This window comes from Uranotaenia lowii, chromosome 1 (assembly GCF_029784155.1).
Source record: "Uranotaenia lowii strain MFRU-FL chromosome 1, ASM2978415v1, whole genome shotgun sequence".
Classification (NCBI taxonomy): Eukaryota; Metazoa; Arthropoda; class Insecta; order Diptera; family Culicidae; genus Uranotaenia; species Uranotaenia lowii.
In genome coordinates, this window is record NC_073691.1 from 31,989,317 (window position 1) to 32,008,010 (window position 18,694).

Consider the following 18,694-nt stretch of genomic DNA (forward strand, 5'->3'; position numbering starts at 1 on the left):
TGTATGCGACCCATCACAACGGATGAAATTTTTTCGGCAATCAAAACTAGCGCACCCAAAAAATCACCAGGTCCCGACGGCTTGCCGAGAGAATTTTATTTACGTACGTTCGACATCATTCACCGAGAGCTCAATCTAGTGCTGAATGATGCTCTAAACTCTAATTTTCCATCGGAATTTGTTAACGGCGTTATAGTGTTGGTAAAAAAACGAGATTCGGGAAACACGGCACACTCCTATCGCCCGATAAGTCTTCTGAACGTCGACTACAAATTGCTTTCTCGAATATTAAAAGCGAGAATCGAAAAAGTAATGCAACAACACCACCTGCTCAGCGATAGTCAAAAATGCTCCAACAGCCAACGTAACATTTTTCAAGCCACATTGTCTTTAAAGGATAGAATTGCTCAGCTGATTACGACTCGAAGAAAGGGTAAGCTTATATCGTTTGATCTCGATCACGCTTTCGATCGTGTAGAACACAGTTTCCTTTTCAAAACTCTATCGGACCTTGGTTTTAATTTGGATTTGATACACCTGCTAAACAACATTGCTAACAACGCCACATCTCGTCTTCTCATTAATGGCCACCTCTCGACACCTCTTCCTATTTTACGCTCTGTACGTCAAGGCGATCCTCTTTCAATGCATCTATTTGTATTGTATCTACATCCGCTTCTACGGCGCCTAGAAACCGTATGCGGAAATGACCTGATTGTTGCTTACGCTGAAGACATAAGCGTTATCATTACCAATAATGAACAGATCTCCAACATGCGCAATTTGTTCAGAAGTTTTCACCAAGTCTCAGGGGCGCTACTAAATGAGCAAAAAACCACATCGATCGACGTAGGTTCGCAAACTGGGAACCCTTTATCAGCATCATGGCTTAAAACGGCAAAAGAAATCAAAATTCTGGGCTTGATATTTACTAACTGCATTCGTGAAATGATACGGTTAAATTGGGAAAAACTAATTGTAAACTTTAGTCGGCAGATCTGGCTTCACAATCTTCGCACGCTCACTGTACATCAGAAGGTTACGTTATTAAACACTTTCATTACCTCCAAACTATGGTACGTATCCTCTACAATTATGCCGTACAGCGTACATATAGCCAAAATAACATCAACAATTGGAACATTCCTATGGCGCGGCTACTGCGCCCGAGTTCCAATTCAACAACTCGCCCGCAACGTTGAGCACGGTGGATTAAAATTACAAATCCCTGCTATGAAATGTAAAGCGCTACTCATCAACCGTCATCTGAGTGAAATTGAATCGATGCCTTTTTATAAAGATTTCATCATTCATCGCCAATCAACGAATAGCCCCACAACACTTCCTTGCTTGACACAAATTCTCACCAGTTACCCCAGTCTTCCCGATCAGCTGAGACAATTAATGACTGCCGCAAACGTACAGAGTTTTTTCATTTCGCAAACGGAGCAGCCGAGAGTCGAGCGAGATCACCCAAGTGAAAACTGGAGACGAATTTGGAAGAATATTTTTTCTCGTTTGCTGTTGCCCCACCAACAGAGCCTTCTTTACGTGTGGGTAAATGGCAAATTAGCCCATCAGCAATTATTACACACAATGCGACGCGCCGACGACGATCTTTGCCTGCACTGTGGTTCGGTGGAGACGTTGGAACACAAATTTTTTGCATGCGCACGAGCTCAAGATAGTTTTCGATGCCTACAACAAGTTATCATCTCTGCTGGAGGTCGGCGCTTATCAAGTGATGATTTGTTAAGGCCTTCGCTGGAGGGTACGAATAGGAGTACTCGCACAATCATTCTACGCTTGCTTGCTAGTTACATCAATTATGTACATTGAAAGTTGTTCAAACAGAGTAGTTAATGTGAATGAATTAGAATTTAACTTAAGAATTGAAATTTGATCTCTTGTACATAATTTTATAAGCACTAATAAACAAATTGACAAACCTAAAAAAAAAAAAAAAAAAATTAAGGGCAGCAACATTTTTTGTAAATATTCTTGCACGTACATTTTGCTGTTCATTAGGGGAGAATGGGGATACTTGATCCCCTTTTCTTATTTTCATCATATCTTTTTGTAAAAATTTAGCATCTTGTCGTTTTTTGCATTTTCTGACAGCGTGTAATTTGAAGTTTATATGCTCCAAAAGCTAGAACGATACACAAACCCTTAGATGAACTAGCAGCATTTTCGTGAGACGAAAAAAAATTGTGATATTTTGAAAGTTTAAGGAGACTTGATCCTTTACTCAAGGAGACTTGATCCTTAATGCAGGGTGCCCTGACCCTAGGCAAAAATCTAACAAAATCCAAAGATAAAAAGTCGGTTGACTATTTTTGGCCATATTAGTTCATATTTTACAGTTTGTAAGTATCAGTTAAAGTGAATTATAAAAATTTTTCTACTACCCTAGATTCATTGCATATTTAAGGCGCAATTTGCTAGTTTTTAGATAAATACAGTATTTTGAGTACTATTTAACAGGTAACTACTGGATAGATACTAGTTATTGGACAAATTTTAGTAATTTTGTGATAACCAATGGTCACGATCTATTCAGAAGAAAAATACATTTTTTGAACCTTAGGGATCTATTAAACCCATATCATACATTTTGGTAATCTTTTTCTAAAAAAATTGAGGGTTTACTATTGATTGGAAAATGTGGCATTATGAAGTTCATATTACCTATACTCTAATGATTGACACATTTGAATAAATATTTTTATTACATTTTTTTCATGTGAGAAACATTTATTCAAAAGATATTCAAATCACATTTTGTTAAATTTTTCAAACAAAGTTCAATAACTCGAAAAATAAAATTTTTGAAATCTGTTGAGATAACAGCCTTGTTGTTTCGTTCTATTCGGCACACTTTTCAAGAACATTTGATATTTGAAAGACATTCCGGTTTCGAGATAGAGCGAAGGAATCAAGTATACCCAGGGATCATGTATCCTCCCCTATAGCTGTGGCTATGAATGAAAAAGAAATTTTACCCCATTCCCATATGGCTTGCCACACGATGACCTTTTTACAAATTTTTCAGTGTAAATGGCTTTTACTGATGCAGGAACATCTTTTCCTTCTGTGAGTTATAAAATTGTGGTCCAGACATACTTGGTGATACATTTTGAACGTCGCTTCCTCAATCATTCCCGAACGTCTATCCTCGCATCGTTGTTGATAATGCTCGTTATTGATAGACGATCATTAATGTTTCAAAAGGAAAAATCTGAGTAAATACCAGGACCACATGTTCAAAAAAGCTGTAGCACATGCTGGACAGTTCATTGCGGTTACCTAGTCATGATTTTGTCCTTCTAGGCAAAACGAAAATTAAAAAATCATCTGATAGCCTACATAGATCGCTCAAAACTGATACATATCAGTAATGATCCTAAAGGTTGAAAGTCGTTAGGGGAAGGAAATCAGCATCGAGACGTTCGTTGCTGATAGTCTGCGTCCTTTTTTACCTCATCATGTATCGCAAAAGTGTTTCAAATACAGAAGCGTCGTTGTCATGCATGATAGTTTGTATGATTTGGTTGAAGAAGGAAAATTTGACTGCTTTGATTTTTTGGCTCTGAATGTAGTCAAGCATGGCTCAGTGAAAATGATTGATTTTCGGAAGCATGCATTAAAAATTAAAAAAAATACCTTATGATACCTTGAAAATGTAGAAAACCATACCATCTTTTATTTTCATTTTATCTTTTATAATAAAGAAGTCGGGATTTTAAATATTATACTCTAACGAATCACCTATTGAAATAAATACTTTATTACATTTTTTTCACGAGGGAAACATTTTAAAGTGATAAAGCAAGATCTTCAAATCACATTTTGTTAAATTTTTCAAAAAAAGTTCAATTACTCTAAAAGTCAAATTTTTTAAATCACTTGAGATAACAGCCTTGTTGTTTCGTTCTATTCGGCACATTTTTCTAGAACATTTGATATTTGTAAGACATTCCAGTTTCGAGATAGAGCGAAGGAATCAAGTATACCCAGGGATCATGTATCCTCCCCTATAGTTGTGGCTATGAATAAAAAAGACATTTTACCACATTCCCATATGGCTTGCCACACCATAACCTGTTATCAAATTTTTTAGTGTAAATAGCTTTAACTGATGTTGGAACATCTTTTCCCCCTTCTTGTTCAAAAGTTTGTCGTAGAGTTTCCGAGCCCTCGGTTTCACGGGATCAGCCTGTTTGGTACGAGTTTTTGGCTGCTTCTGCTTCCGGCAGGTCTAAAATCCAGATCTATTTTTGGCACGCATAACGTTAGTCGATGAGGAAGGATGTCGTTTGTATTTAATCCTTGATTTTCGTGTCCATTGTATATAATGTCAGCAATGCCAGGTTTCATACCGCGTCTCGGGGAATCTGCAAAAGTACACTGTTCTCCATACTTTCTCAACGCGGTTCAAACCGCTCCGAGACTCACACCTCACAGCTAAGGGAGAGCTAGTTTGAATTTATTGAAAGACCACTCACATTTCCCCATTTGTCCACAATCCGTTTTTTATGGCTCGGAAGTGAGGCCACGCATTTTCAGATTTCTTCGCGAAAAACGACAAAAAATTACAACGCTTACTTCACTTGGATGTAAACAACAGTACGGAGCCAAAATTTGATTAAACACTATACGATTTTTTTAAAAACGATTTTTTTTATAGTGTACATATTTATGATAATCGGAAAAGAGATTAAAATTTTGAGTTTCAAATACGATTCACCTATTTGCTGTTCTTGCATGCTCGATTAGAATATTAAACTTCAGTTTGAAACTTTATAATAAACAATTTGCGGTCTGGCCAAACAGAACTGAACACCATGAAACAAGTTGAGCAGCACTGACTTTCAGTGTGTTTTTCACGGCAAACTTTTACCCAAAACACAAATACGCAACCCAAAACTTGTAGCAATTATATTTTTTACTAACACACGACATTTGAAACACTTAAGCTAGCTTACATAAGAACTAATCACTGGCCCGTTTTTCCTACCATAACACCAAAACGCACAAAAATCATATCACAGCTTGGACGGCACAGGTGTATCGCAGCTGCCCTGCCAGGCTGCACTGCTTCGACGGGCGTACCGCAGCTTCCCGGAGCACTTCCGCAAAAATGGGACTCGCAAAACCAAGATGGCGAAAATCGAGTCCCGAAAAGCGGTTGGCTCAGCTCGCAAAAACGACCCTATTGTAATTTATCGCGACATTAGGATTGGTTCATGCAGTACAATAATAAGGCATTCACCCAACGAGGTCGTTGGCTTCGCTAAATTTATAGGCTACCGTCCGTTACGTGGTTTACTGGGCACCTGACACTGCAATATCGAGCAGCTACTTTAATGGGTCTAAGAGGGGATTGTAAGGTTAGACTAACCGTTTGCCTTGCCTCGAAGTTTTCAGCAACCTACCAGCAAAATGCTGGTTGTTTGAGAGGATAGTTATCGAAGGAAAAGTGTTGTTTAACCTGAGCTTTGGTTGTTTATTCTTCCGGGTAATCTGGCAATGGTAGACTCGGATTCCGTCTGTAAAGTATACGACACTTCGTTATGCCATTACTCACAGGGCAACTTTCATCTCACCTTAGCAGCAGCAATTCTAAATCCTCCACAGCTTTCTACTGGAATCGATGACGACTGATTATTGCTACCTTCGTTTTAACCTCGCTCGGTTTCCGTTTCTGCTGGCCCAACTCGGGGAGCACTTATTTTTCCGCTGCCTGCGAGTCGAAGAAACGTTTGATTTTATCCAATTCAACAAAGCTGAATCCTTTTATCTCACCTTATTGACGAACAATACGGATATTTCCTCCTTCAATTCTGGCTGCGACTTTGGGATGCGAGAAAATGGCGGAATTTCAGCAATAAATGCTACTGCTGCGATGACGAATCAAAATCCCAATTTTCTTCTTTGGTTGTTGTTGTTTTGATTTGTTGATTGTTGGTTACGTTGTTTTCCCATGTGTGCGTTTGACATATACACTCTAAGTTCTAAACACTCATTCTTTGGTAGGTTTTTGACTCACTTACTACACGCTCAAAACAAAATAGCTCGAAAAACTGAATTATAATTCCACAACCATTAGCCTTTTCTCAAGTCACTGAAATTTCAAGCGAAAATAACCCAAGAAACGAAATCTATGCTGTTTGAACCGGATTAGTAGTTTATTATCGAAAAAATCTATTTGGTCGATCATATCCGCATCAAATTCTTCAGAAATCTGCATTTTTTAAATCAATTTAAGCCTGGAAATTTGTTCGATCTGATTGAAGATAGAACAAAAAAAAATTGAATAAATAACCATGAAAATATTGTATTTTGACCAGAATTTTTCATCTGAAGATTGCACAAATACGAAGTTAATTTCATAATTGAAATTCTGTCGGTGATGTGTGTGTATCAAAATCTAAATTTATCATGATACAAAAACTCCAAAATAGCTAAAATATCATTTCAATTTTATGACTTTACGCTGAATTGTGTATTAAAACTGTCTATTGATTGCAGAACCCAAATTAGAACTGGAGCTTATTTCAAAATCTGAATTTTGAACCTGAATTGAATATTTGAAAGCGATTTTTTTAATCTTAAACCTGAATTCGAAAACATTAAATCGCTATTTGTATAATACCTAACACTTTTTTTTTTTTTTAATTTAAGCTCTCAATTTTTAGGTATTGAATTTTATTCTTTCTTTTCAATTATTTATATATCCCAGCCTAAAACAAAAATTTTGAAGGATGACTGATTCAACATTTTTGAATTTTTATTTTTTTTTATACTGCATAATTCACTCAAACCTCGTTATACGGCCTAGATACGTTCCAAAAAAAACATGGCCGTATAGCTAAACGCCATCACTGATTTCCATACAAATCCATATAAATTCAATGAGATCGTTTCCAAATTGGTAAAACTAGTATCAATTTGAAGACACTGAAGAAATCTCGTACAGGAGATCACTGCTGTCATAGTTTGCGATGATCTTCAGTTCTTATAACAGTTTATGACTGAGTTGATCTCTTAAGAAACTTTTCTAATAATAGTTTCTAATTTAAATATTTTTCTTCTCAATTCCTGAAAAAAAAACAACTAAATATTTATAGTACATATGAATTTTGAGTGTGGATCATGAACCTTACTTCAGCATGAGAAGCAAAACCAATTTAGAACCGGGATAATAAAACAGATTAAATTTAAAATCTTGTTTAAATGATGTTCCTTATTGAAAATCAAGAATATTAAATGCTAGAGGTTTGAACAACTTAAGCAAAGTTGATGATATAAATTTTGTTCTTGAGCAATACGTGAATAAAATTGATGTGATCGTTATTGGAGAAACTTGGCTCAAAACGCATGCGGCACAATCTTTAAACTTTCTGGGATACAAGGGGATATTTTCTTGTCGCCACGATAGAGATGGTGGTGGATTTGCGGTTTTCTATAAAGAAGATCTCTCTTGCGACGTAGTCATCAATTACTATTCGGAAGGATTCCACCACATTCATGTAACAATTGAACTAGATTCTCAATTACTTCATCTACATGCCATTTATCGACCTCCTTCATTTAGTATGCCTCTATTTCTGGATAAACTGGAGAGTTTACTAGCTAGTACTAGAAGAGGTGTCCCATTTTTAATCGTCGGAGATATCAACATCCCAGCCAACAAAACTCATATCGACTCTACTAGAGACTATTGCTCCATGTTAGACAGTTACAATTTCGCTATAACCAATACGTTTGTAACAAGACCAATAATTGGTAATATATTGGACCATGTCGTATGCTCGGAAGCTATTGTTGACAGAGTAATTAATGAAACCTTATTATCCGATATAAGCGACCATTGTATCATTTTTTCGAGCGTTAGTCTGGCTAGACGCATTTTCAAAACTATTCTCCAGAAAACCATAGTTGATTATACAAAAGTTGACGCTGAATGCGAAAACTCGACCCGCAATATCTCCGCTAGTTCTGCATCAGAAAAACTCGAATATGTGATCAATCTGCCCAAGAATCTCCTTAAAAAATACTCTAAAAAAGTTGAAATTCAAGCCAAAGTAAAAGGTTTCTGCCCTTTGATGAATTACGATGTTTGGGGGTTGCTTAAAGCTAAAAACAATCTCCTAGCACGATGCAAACGCCACCCACATGATTGTCGACTCAAGGAATTACTTGTACAGATGTCTAAAAAAGTTCAACAAGCCAAAACGCTAGCTAAAACTAGTTACTACGGATCACTTTTCCAGTCCTCAAATCAAAAAGCAATGTGGAATACTATAAACGCTCTGACCAATCGAAAAAATGTGAAAGCAAACAAAATAACACTCAACATAAACGAAAAGCTCACCAGTAACCCTTCGTCTGTCGCAAGTCACTTCAACGAGTTTTTTGCGAATATAGGCCCGCAGCTTGCCTAAACTATTAGTAAGGCTATGATCATTTAGTATCCGGGCACTTTATTTCGGTGATATCTACGTTAATAGAGCTCGGATATGCAAAACTTTAGTAGCGTTGTGTTGGTTATGAAAAGGACTATCTTGCCCATTTTTGATAAATTTTTAAGTTAACGTGTGTTTGAGATATATACGACGCAAAAAGAGATGATAAAAATAATTTTGCACAAATTTGCTCCTTTTACGCAATTTGCGCCTCGAAAATTCTTCATTGCTGACTTGAAAGCTCAGGAACTGTTGATTTTTTTTTGATTTTTTTTTCGGACCAAATGGTTAAGAAGTATAAGGAGCCACTCTAGGATGCTTCAAGTTCAAACCAAGCATCTTAGTGGAACCCTTGATCTTAAATATGGTAAAAAGTCTATGGTTATTGGGGATAACTTAATGCAGACTCCTTAAGTAATGCAAAAAATCCATTTCCGGAAGGCAAAAAGTGTTGCCTGACTAGAAGACACCAAGTAAATAACTAATAATGATCAGTTCCAAAGATTGTAATCTCTGCATCCGGTTTTTACGGAATATGACAGATGTGTTCTGATGGACAAAAAAAATTATGTTTAAACCGGATTTAAGAGATCAAATTCTTCGAGATGCCTACTCATGAAAAGGTTCCAAAACGATCCCAACTGCTTTTTACAGGTGAGTTTGTGTAAAATATCATGATTTTGCAAAGGTTTTGTTTCTGTGGTTAAAAAAATAGATCAATACATGACTGAAAAAAGTGTGCAAAGATAAAAAAGAGATTTTATGAAAAAGTTAGAGTATTTCTTGAAATCATTGATAAATATATTTTTTTTATATTTTTACATTAAATGTCATATTAACACCTTCATTTCCTCCATAGAAAGTTTTTCGATCAAATGAATAGTTTTTAAAATACACACGTTTGTAACTGCCCGGATACTAAATGATCATAGCCTTAGTCAACGAAATATAAATAAATATGGGACGTTGACCAATGCTATCCCAGAGTCTATTTTTCTAATTCCTACAACTGAACAAGAAGTATTGATCAGAATACATCATTTGGATTCAAAAAAAAGGATCGGACCCGATCAGGGCCGCATTAAGCCATCGGGGGGCCCGGGGCAATTTTTCTCGGGGGGCCCCTATGATTCATTTTTTTTTTCAAATGCTATCCCAGAGAATACGTAACATTTCAACCGTATAAAAGAACTAGAGATGAGTTCAGTACACTGTCTTCGAATTGCCATGTTGTCTGCGTAAAAGATAGTTTTTGGTATCTTCAAATAAATCTTTTTTATTAATCACGTGCAAACATTGCGGAAGAGTTTAGAAATTTCTCAAAAACGAAAGCTTTGATTTGAGCTGCAAAATTTAATTTTCATTTTTTTAAACATCCTTATCACCATTTAAATTCTCTGATTTGAAAAACAATGACCAGATAGATATTTTGAATGATTTTCATTTCATCTTTGATTGTCTGGTTTGTGCTTTATCGAAAGATATTTACTAAATGACAATTGGGAAGTATCATGAAGATTTGAAACATAGAATACAAAATTAACAAAATGATTGATTTCACATTCCTTAGAGATACAGATATAAGAGTTTGAGAATTTCAGGTTATATTCCGAACCACAATTCAGTGTCTCAAATCTAAATCATAAATTCAAATCAAGTTTTGAGGAACAAAATATGCATTAATTAAAAAAAAAGAGATTCAGAGTTACAATCAGAGCCAAAGCAGGAATTGTACCAAATATGAATTTCAATTTTATATCTTTGAAATCCAAAAAAAAACCTTTTCATCCCAGTTTATGAGTATAATTCTCAACAGATAAAAAAAAATTGTAATCAAATTGTTATTCTAATTGTGACAAAAGTTTCATTCAAAGCCCTCAAAGCCAAAGGGGTAGAAGTGCAAAAATAGTCGATTGAAAAAAAAAATCGGAATAGAGATTAAACACAGAATGATTTAAGAACCTTAAACAACGATCCCGATTTCTAAAAATTCAAAAAAACTATGAAACTGAACTTCAGTAAGTGAAGAAACAGCATAAGGCTTGAAAATCTCAATGAATTGAATTTGGAAAAATGTAAGATTAACAACATAGAAATATTCATGTTAAGAGAGTCACTCAATGATATTAGCAACTCAACTATGAGATCGTTTTTATTATAATTATAGAATGATCATTTGGAAAATGATATGCTGAATTCAGGATATTTACTACTGTCAAATCTGTTGAAAATGTTTCCATTCACAGCAAATTTTTTTTTGCTGGTTTTTGTCCCGCTGACTTTCCAGCAAAATTTCCAGCAATTTCAATTGCTGGAAAAAACAGCAAACGTTAATGCTGGTTTCCAGCAATTCAAATTGCTGGAAAATCAGCAATCCAGATTGCTGGAAACCAGCTATTTCTTTCAACACAACCGGCAGTATTTAGTTCCAAATTTATATTTCAATTCAAAATTAAAATTTCATATTGGCTGTGCATGTAATAAGCAATAACTACAATTATTTTCTCCCATTTTCAATAAGGGATTTATTTATTTAAAAAAAAAACCCGTTTTTTACAACTTTCTAACACCGGCTCTGGGGTGGCAGCTTTGTGCCAAAGTGTTGATCATGTTGATCATCCGCCACCTGTAAAAATAGTTTTGATTAGTATCTTTTATGGAATATCTACCTGTACAATAAAAACTTACCCTTGACTTGATGCCTACTTGCTAGAATATAGAGGAAAATAAAAATAATTATATTAATCTAAACAAAATTCGTAAAATGCAGTCTCACCTTGCTTCAGCTTACGAAAACAAACAGAATCCAATTTGACAACTCGATTGCTGATTTTCTAGCAAACTTGATCAATTGCTGGAAATCCAGCAATTTGAAAAACAATTGCTGATTTTTCAGCAAAAAAGAAAGGAACACAACCGAATGCTGAAAAATCCAGCAATTAGAAAACCGATTGCTGGTTTCCAGCAAAATTTTGGATTGCTGAACGTTTCCAGCATTTTTTTTGCTGGAAATTGAGGCAAAAATTAACTGTGTACGAATTTCAAGTCTAAGACAGAAATTGGGATTGTACTGTCGATTGGTCCAATTTAAGCAACTACAGTTCTTTTTTTAGATTTTATTTTTTAAAATAGGTAGGGAAAAGGGTTTCGAATTTAAAAACCAACGTAAATTTCAATAGTAATGATTGAAAAGTGAAAAGTCATAAAAATACCCGGTATCAACCCGGACACTGCTCGCGTAAAATTCTGAAATGATTATCATAAAGCTTCTCTGTTATCTTTTAGCACTGAGAGCCAGTTTTGACGAAATTTGCTGCTATTTTAGTGCAATAATCGTTTCTTGGAAAGTTAACGTAATAATAAACAATTTTATTGTGCAAGACGTTTATATGTAATGAAAATATGGAGATATTTTTCTTTATTTTAACTTTTCTGTACAGAATATCCTGACTGACATGTTCGGATGGAAAAAAAATGAAAGTTTTAGATGTTTGCCTCATATTCTTCCTAATTTATGTTGATTAATTTAGGAATTCAGTTACCATTATTTTTAGTCAGATTTTGGGTTGAAATTTTGTATTTCAATACCAATATTTTGATATTTTCAGCCCGCAAAATTCGCGAGAACTCCTTTTCTATTTACTCTAGGGGACTTCTTATGTAAGAAAAAACTATTCAAGATATTATTTCACTGGAGCCTCTTTAGTTGGTTTATTTCAAGTTTTCATTCCGAATATCTAGTCTTGAATTCTTTTCATAGATTTGAAGAAATTGGAGTAGTATGATTAAAGTAATGTTAAAACTTTTTTCCCTCGGGGGGCCCCCCTGAGCCGGGGGGCCCGGGGCAATTGCCCCTTTTGCCCCCCCATTAATCCGGCCTTGGACTCGATGGAATTAGTGCACTTTTTGTGAAAAAACATCATGTTTTGTTCGCCAATCTGCTAAGAGATGTGTTTAATGAAAGCGTAGCTACCGGAACCTTTCCGAATTTTCTGAAAGTCGCTCGAATCGTTCCAATTCATAAAAGTGGGCCCAAAAATGACGTAAACAACTATAGACCAATATCTGTCCTCTCAGTATTAAGCAAAATCTTGGAGCAGCTACTAGTTTTTCGAATAACTAGTTTCCTCAAGTCACACGAGATCCTCTACAGCCATCAGTACGGATTTAGAACAGGATCTAGTACTGTAACCGCAGCTAGTGATCTATCCAAGGAAATTTACGATGCATTTGAAAACCAACAATACGCCGCAGTTCTCTTCCTCGATCTTAAAAAAGCCTTCGATACCGTCGATCACATATTGTTGTTGGAAAAACTGAAGTTTTACGGAATCCGAGGAAAAGCGAACGATCTTATTAAAAGTTACATATCAAATCGTCTCCAGTACGTGGGAGTAAATGATACCGAAAGTGCACTTAGACCGATGTCAGTTGGTATACCTCAGGGAAGTAACATAGGACCGCTCCTGTTTTTAATATACGTGAATGATCTACCGAAGCTTGCACTCGATGGAAGAACCCGCCTGTTTGCTGACGATACATCGCTGACCTTTGTTGGAAGAGACACTAATGAACTGGTAAATCGCATGGAACATGATATGCAGATACTAATGGGATTCTTCTCAGAAAACCTGTTATCACTAAATTTATCAAAAACCAAATACGTCATATTTCACTCACCTAGAAAGCGAGTCGAAGAGGTCCGAGAGTTAACTATTGGCTCTACGATTATCGAAAAGGTCGATAATTACAAGTATCTTGGGTTGATGTTTGACACCAAACTATCATGGCAGCCTCACATTAATCATATTAAAAACGATGTTAGCTCAGCTTGTGGCCTGTTATGGAAGGTGTCTAAGTTTGTTCCTACAAAACTGTTAGAGGCCATGTACCTGGCGTTCGTGCAATCCAGATTAAATTACATGGTTTCAATATACGGAAGCGCCACAAAAACAAAACTAAAATCGCTTCAAGCTACTCAAAACCGATGCTTGAAAACGATTTATAGAAAACCACGATTACATCCCACAGTAAACCTGTACGAAGAAGCTACCAAATCAATATTACCCATCCTAGCACTAAGGGAATTACAATGCCTTACACAAGTGCACAACAAATTAAACAACCAATCAACCCATCACAACGAAACGCTAAATTTCGGTATCCATAGATACAATCTGAGAAGTAATCGTATGCTAGATATTAGTCGTCCAAAGTCTAATCTCACTAAATCGTCTCCCAGTTATTTCTCCAAGTCCAAGTACAACCAACTTCCTAACATATTAAAAGAAGAAAGGAACTTGATAAAATTTAAAAATATGTGTAAACAACACATCCGCTGCAAAATCTCCGATTACATTTAGTAAAAACCATCCACCGATGTGTCACTAACTGATCCATAAACCCAGTGTACCTCCTTCAAAGAGATTATATCTCGCTGGAGGTACCAAGCAGCTACCAGTCCTCATCATCTGCGCGTCAACCATTATAAACAGTCGACTAATGCCACTTTTGCAAAATATTTTCTTATTTTCTTCCCTTCACCGAGCCACTACCACCAGCGCCGCCCACCGCCGACCACCGCCGACCACCGCCGCTCACCCGCCACACAAACCGCCACCCACCGCCACCTACTACCACCCATCGTCACAAATCATCAATAGCCAATTGAGTTATTACAAAGTGTGAATTGTGAAGAACAAAATTGTATCAATCTTAATGAAAAAATCATATGAAAAAAAAATTAAAATAAAATGGTGAGGAGGTTTTATGCCCTTTGGAGGAGTCGTAACTAAACAGCTCCAGGGGGCTTTTCCCTGCTCAAAAAAAAGTTACAGTGGTTGTATCTATGAAACGACCGAGAAGTTTACGTAGAATTACTACAGCCTATCCCGAGTCAATGTGTTTTTCGTTTCAAATAAGCATTCTAGAATAAAGTATGTCGAATTTTTCAAAGGAACTTAACTTCGAAAAAAATCATTCTTTCATAAATTGTCGTTTTAATAACTATTAATGGTCTAAATCGACCCATAAAGATAGTATGCAGCTTTTTCAACTGCATAACAAAAGGCGAATTAAATATAAGTATAAGCAGAAACAAGGCCGATGTCGTCGAAATTATGCGCCCGGCAGTTATGCAAATAATGTGATAAACACATGAGCTTTGTATCAAACGCTTGCGAGAAAAGCCTACAATGACTGCTTTGATCTAAACGCTTGACTCAGGGCAAAAACTCTCAAACTGTTTTTAGTCTCATGCGTCTCGTTGGATTGGAATCAGTATCATGTTTTCATTTCCCTTAAGATCACATAGCAATCACTAGCTTAAACTGTTGCTTAAACACGAGATTCCCGAGGAAGCGTTAGGTAAACCATGTTTTCATATCTACAAATAACAAAAAAAGGCCCTTTTCAGGGCCAAAATCTTAAAGAGAGTTGCGCTTGACTTTTCTAGGTGGATGACGAGTGCGTTGTGTTGGTGGTGCGTGATGGGTGGGTGGTGTGTGATGGGTGGGTGGTGTGTGATGGGTGGGTGGTGTGTGATGGGTGGGTGGTGTGTGGTGGGTGGGTGGTGTGTGATGAACTTTGGTGTGCGATGGGTGGTGGTGGTGCGTGATGGGTGGGTGATGTGTGATGGTCGGTGGTGGGTGATGTGTGATGGATGGGTGGTGTGCGATGGGTGGGTGGTGGTGGTATTTGATGGGCGGGTGGTATGTTACGTGCGGGTGGTGTGCGATGGTGGGTGTTAAGCGAAAGGTGGGGATGGGGAGTGTGGTGGGAGAAGGTGGTAAAGGGGTTGCGGCTGTGTGTGTGTGTGTGTGTGTGTGTGTGTGTGTGTGTGTGTGTGTGTGTGTGTGTGTGTGTGTGTGTGTGTGTGTGTGGATGTGTGTGTGTGCGTGTGTGTGTGCATGTGTGTGTGTGTGTGTGTGTGTGTGTGTGTGTGTGTGTGTGTGTGTGTGTGTGTGTGTGTGTGTGTGTGTGTGTGTGTGTGTGTGTGTGTGATGTGGGGTAAGTGAGGTGGGTTAGTGAGGTTCTGAGCTGTCACACACAACTTGCTTCCGCCGCTGTTGGTCAGCTCTGCTACTGCCCCTGTCACTAGTTTCAATTTCTCTGATACAATGAACCAAACCATCAGTTGACCCCTTGTTTTATACCTTTCGTAGGCTGGAAATAACAAAACTCATGAAGGGGCGGGGCGTCTAATTTTTTTTCCATTTTCGAATAGCCAATCAACGTTGAGCAGGCTTGGTATGTCTTTTAAGAGAGATGTCTTTGAAAGAGGCGTTTTTCGTGACGCGAGATCGGTTCGCGAATTTCAATTTGCCCCCCTATAGTGTTGCCGTAAGACGTAATTCTACGTCAAAAAAAAATCTGAATAGGGGACAGAATCCGAATTCTGAACGAATAAATTGAATTTTGATTTTGATGAAAAATTAAAGGAGTTGTCTATCGTTCACGACCGCAAGATAGTTGTTTTTCGCTGTATAGGGTAAATTTACCGATCTTGGTCCGGGTATTGGTTCGGGTTAAGACTTTAGCGAGTTGATTAAATAAAAAAATGCCAAAATTCCAAATTTTATTTATTTTAAGCGATTGAAATGGTGTGCATAATACTTTTCATAGCGCCGTATAACATTTTATTACGTTCATGAACATTAACAGCTAGTTTAATACTCAGGTTATGTTGGGTGGTTCATAAGTCCCTAAGGAATTAATTAGTATTTTCGAAATGGGTCAAATTGCTGTTTAAACAGGTTTTTTTGGCTTTTCGAGCTTGCAAACTAGTTTTCAAGTGTTTTCCCATAGCTGTGAACATGTTTGTAGTTGTTAAATTCATCATAGCTAGGCAGAAAACTTCTTGGAAGTTGACTCCAATAATGGCAGGTCCTCCTGAAATGGGCTTTATTTGGCCCAAAAGTGAAAAATCAAAACTTTATTTTCCATTTAATATCCCTTACCAGCATATTTAAATGGAATCTTAGATATGATAAGAATCATAAGAAGCAGCTTTAACTATATTTGTTCAAATTTTTTATCATAAACATTATTTATGAGAGAATGATTGCAAAGAAGCTGCAAGGTGGTTCAAAATATGTACCCGGTCCAAAATAAGTCCGTTACCCTATAAGGAGTATAAGCTTTGGTATAAGTTCGCTTATCTTACATATTTGCTTCAGTGTATGGGTGCTCGAACATTTTTTTATAAAACGTAACAAATTTTTTCGATTTCGTGGAAAATTCAAATTTGTATGATTTAGAAAACATCTCCAAATTTTTTTATTCGTTCAAAATTGTCGAAAACGATTTGTGTGTCAATAGTGAAAAGACTTGAGTGAAATTGCAGTTCAAAACAATTCCCAGCACTCACAAATCAAGTGCTCATCTTCAAACAGCAGGTTACTTTTATTGCCAATAACATTGATGCCCAAATAATGGGAAGCATTTTAAAAACAAAAAGAGGTTCGGTGCAACCCACTAAAATGGTTGATAGGCAATACGAAGTAATCGAAGTGACCAATTTCAAATAAGTTTTTATTGAGTTGTCTTTTATTGTGCATTGCATTTTGTAAGCGTTGCTAGTCAGTCGAAGGATTTCGCAGTGATCTTGATGTATAATTGGAATTAAATAATGTTGCAGTGTTGTCCGTGGGGGTTAAGGGTTTCTCCTTGGTAAAGCAGTTCACCAAGCCACCCTAACCAGGCGAACGACCTCTCAAAAAGAGTCGTTCTACAACCTACCACCAGAGGGCAAAAAGAAGATGTGAGCCGTAAACGCAGAGCGAAGAAGCGAATCGGCGAAATCGACGGTTGAGCGAAGCGAAAAAAAACGCGGGACGAGGGCAACGAACTGCTTAGAGTTCAAGGCCGGGGAATCAGGAAATTTCCGGTCATTATTGAAGTTCGCGAACGACATCTGAACGCTGATTAAAGTTTGTACATCAGCTTAAAAATATAGCTTACTTATGTTCTGGAATCCTAAAACCATCGTATCTAAAAGTGCGATATAGTGAACGATTGGTAGGACAAAACCGAACCAACACTCAACGTAGAACGTTAAGCGATTGAACGACAGGTAACTAACCTTCGCCATTTTGCCATTGTCCATAACCGGCCCCTAATTTGTCCCTGAATACCACAGGACCCCGCTGTTTTGGGTTAAGAAAGCCACTCGCTTTTACCGGTGTGAAATCAACCCCACGTCACCGCATAGCGTGACTCCACAACATCGACCGCCAATAGTCGGTGTTACTTACCAAGGTACCTGGTTCAGCACCCAAGGTGGGGCCAGGTACGTATCCTTATCAAGCCGCTTGCCGTCTGAGGACCAGCCGTGCCCAGTTCAGCACCCAAGGTGGGACTGGGTACAAACGTCACGACCCTGCCGATCTCCAATTTATCGACTAGGAACACGAGCTCGACGACACAGGAGAAGAGGAAGTAGCCGCAACTAAATTGTCAGGTTAGATAAGTTAAGAAAGTGGTGGGTGAACAAACTGCAACTTTGAATAAACGGTACCATTATTGTAACTGAGGAGTTTTACCTTAGTCCTCCCGAACTTCCCTGCAACATAGCATATAGAGTGGTAAGCGAACCGACCCTAGGGATTGATAGGGGTTCACTGCATTTCTAGAGATTGGCTAACAGCCAGTCTTACAATTTTTGTCAATCTATGATATTGATATGTACCTATTCGAAAAATTGTTTGTGTTTCAAGTGGAATATTCCAGTTTAATCATATTTCTGCAATAATTGAAAGGCAATTATGATTGTCATTTTCGGGAATTTAATTTTTTTACTCAAAGAGGCTCCAGAGAGATTTTTTAAACATTTTAATTTGGTTTCTCCCAAATAAAGGTTTTGAGTTGAGATTCTGTTAGACCTTCAATATTTTATTTACATTTTTTTTCTGCTTAAAAGTCATAAAATCATTTCCGGCACTTCATTAAACATCAAAGGGCAACAAAAAAATGGTGCACGAGGCAATACGTAAACTAAGTTAAACCAGACTGGTTTTGTTTGATTGCATATTTCTATGCTTTTAAAATGTTAATTAGTTTTGGGTAAAATATTTGAATTTTAATCCAAATACAAAGGTAAGAACGATTGCGTTGAGTATCACAAACTTATCCGTTTTTCCGTAATAAATATTAGATTTGATTGCCCATAATTTAATAAGTACTCTGTGGGGCCGTTATAAAAAAAACAAAGTGGCTCCAGAGAG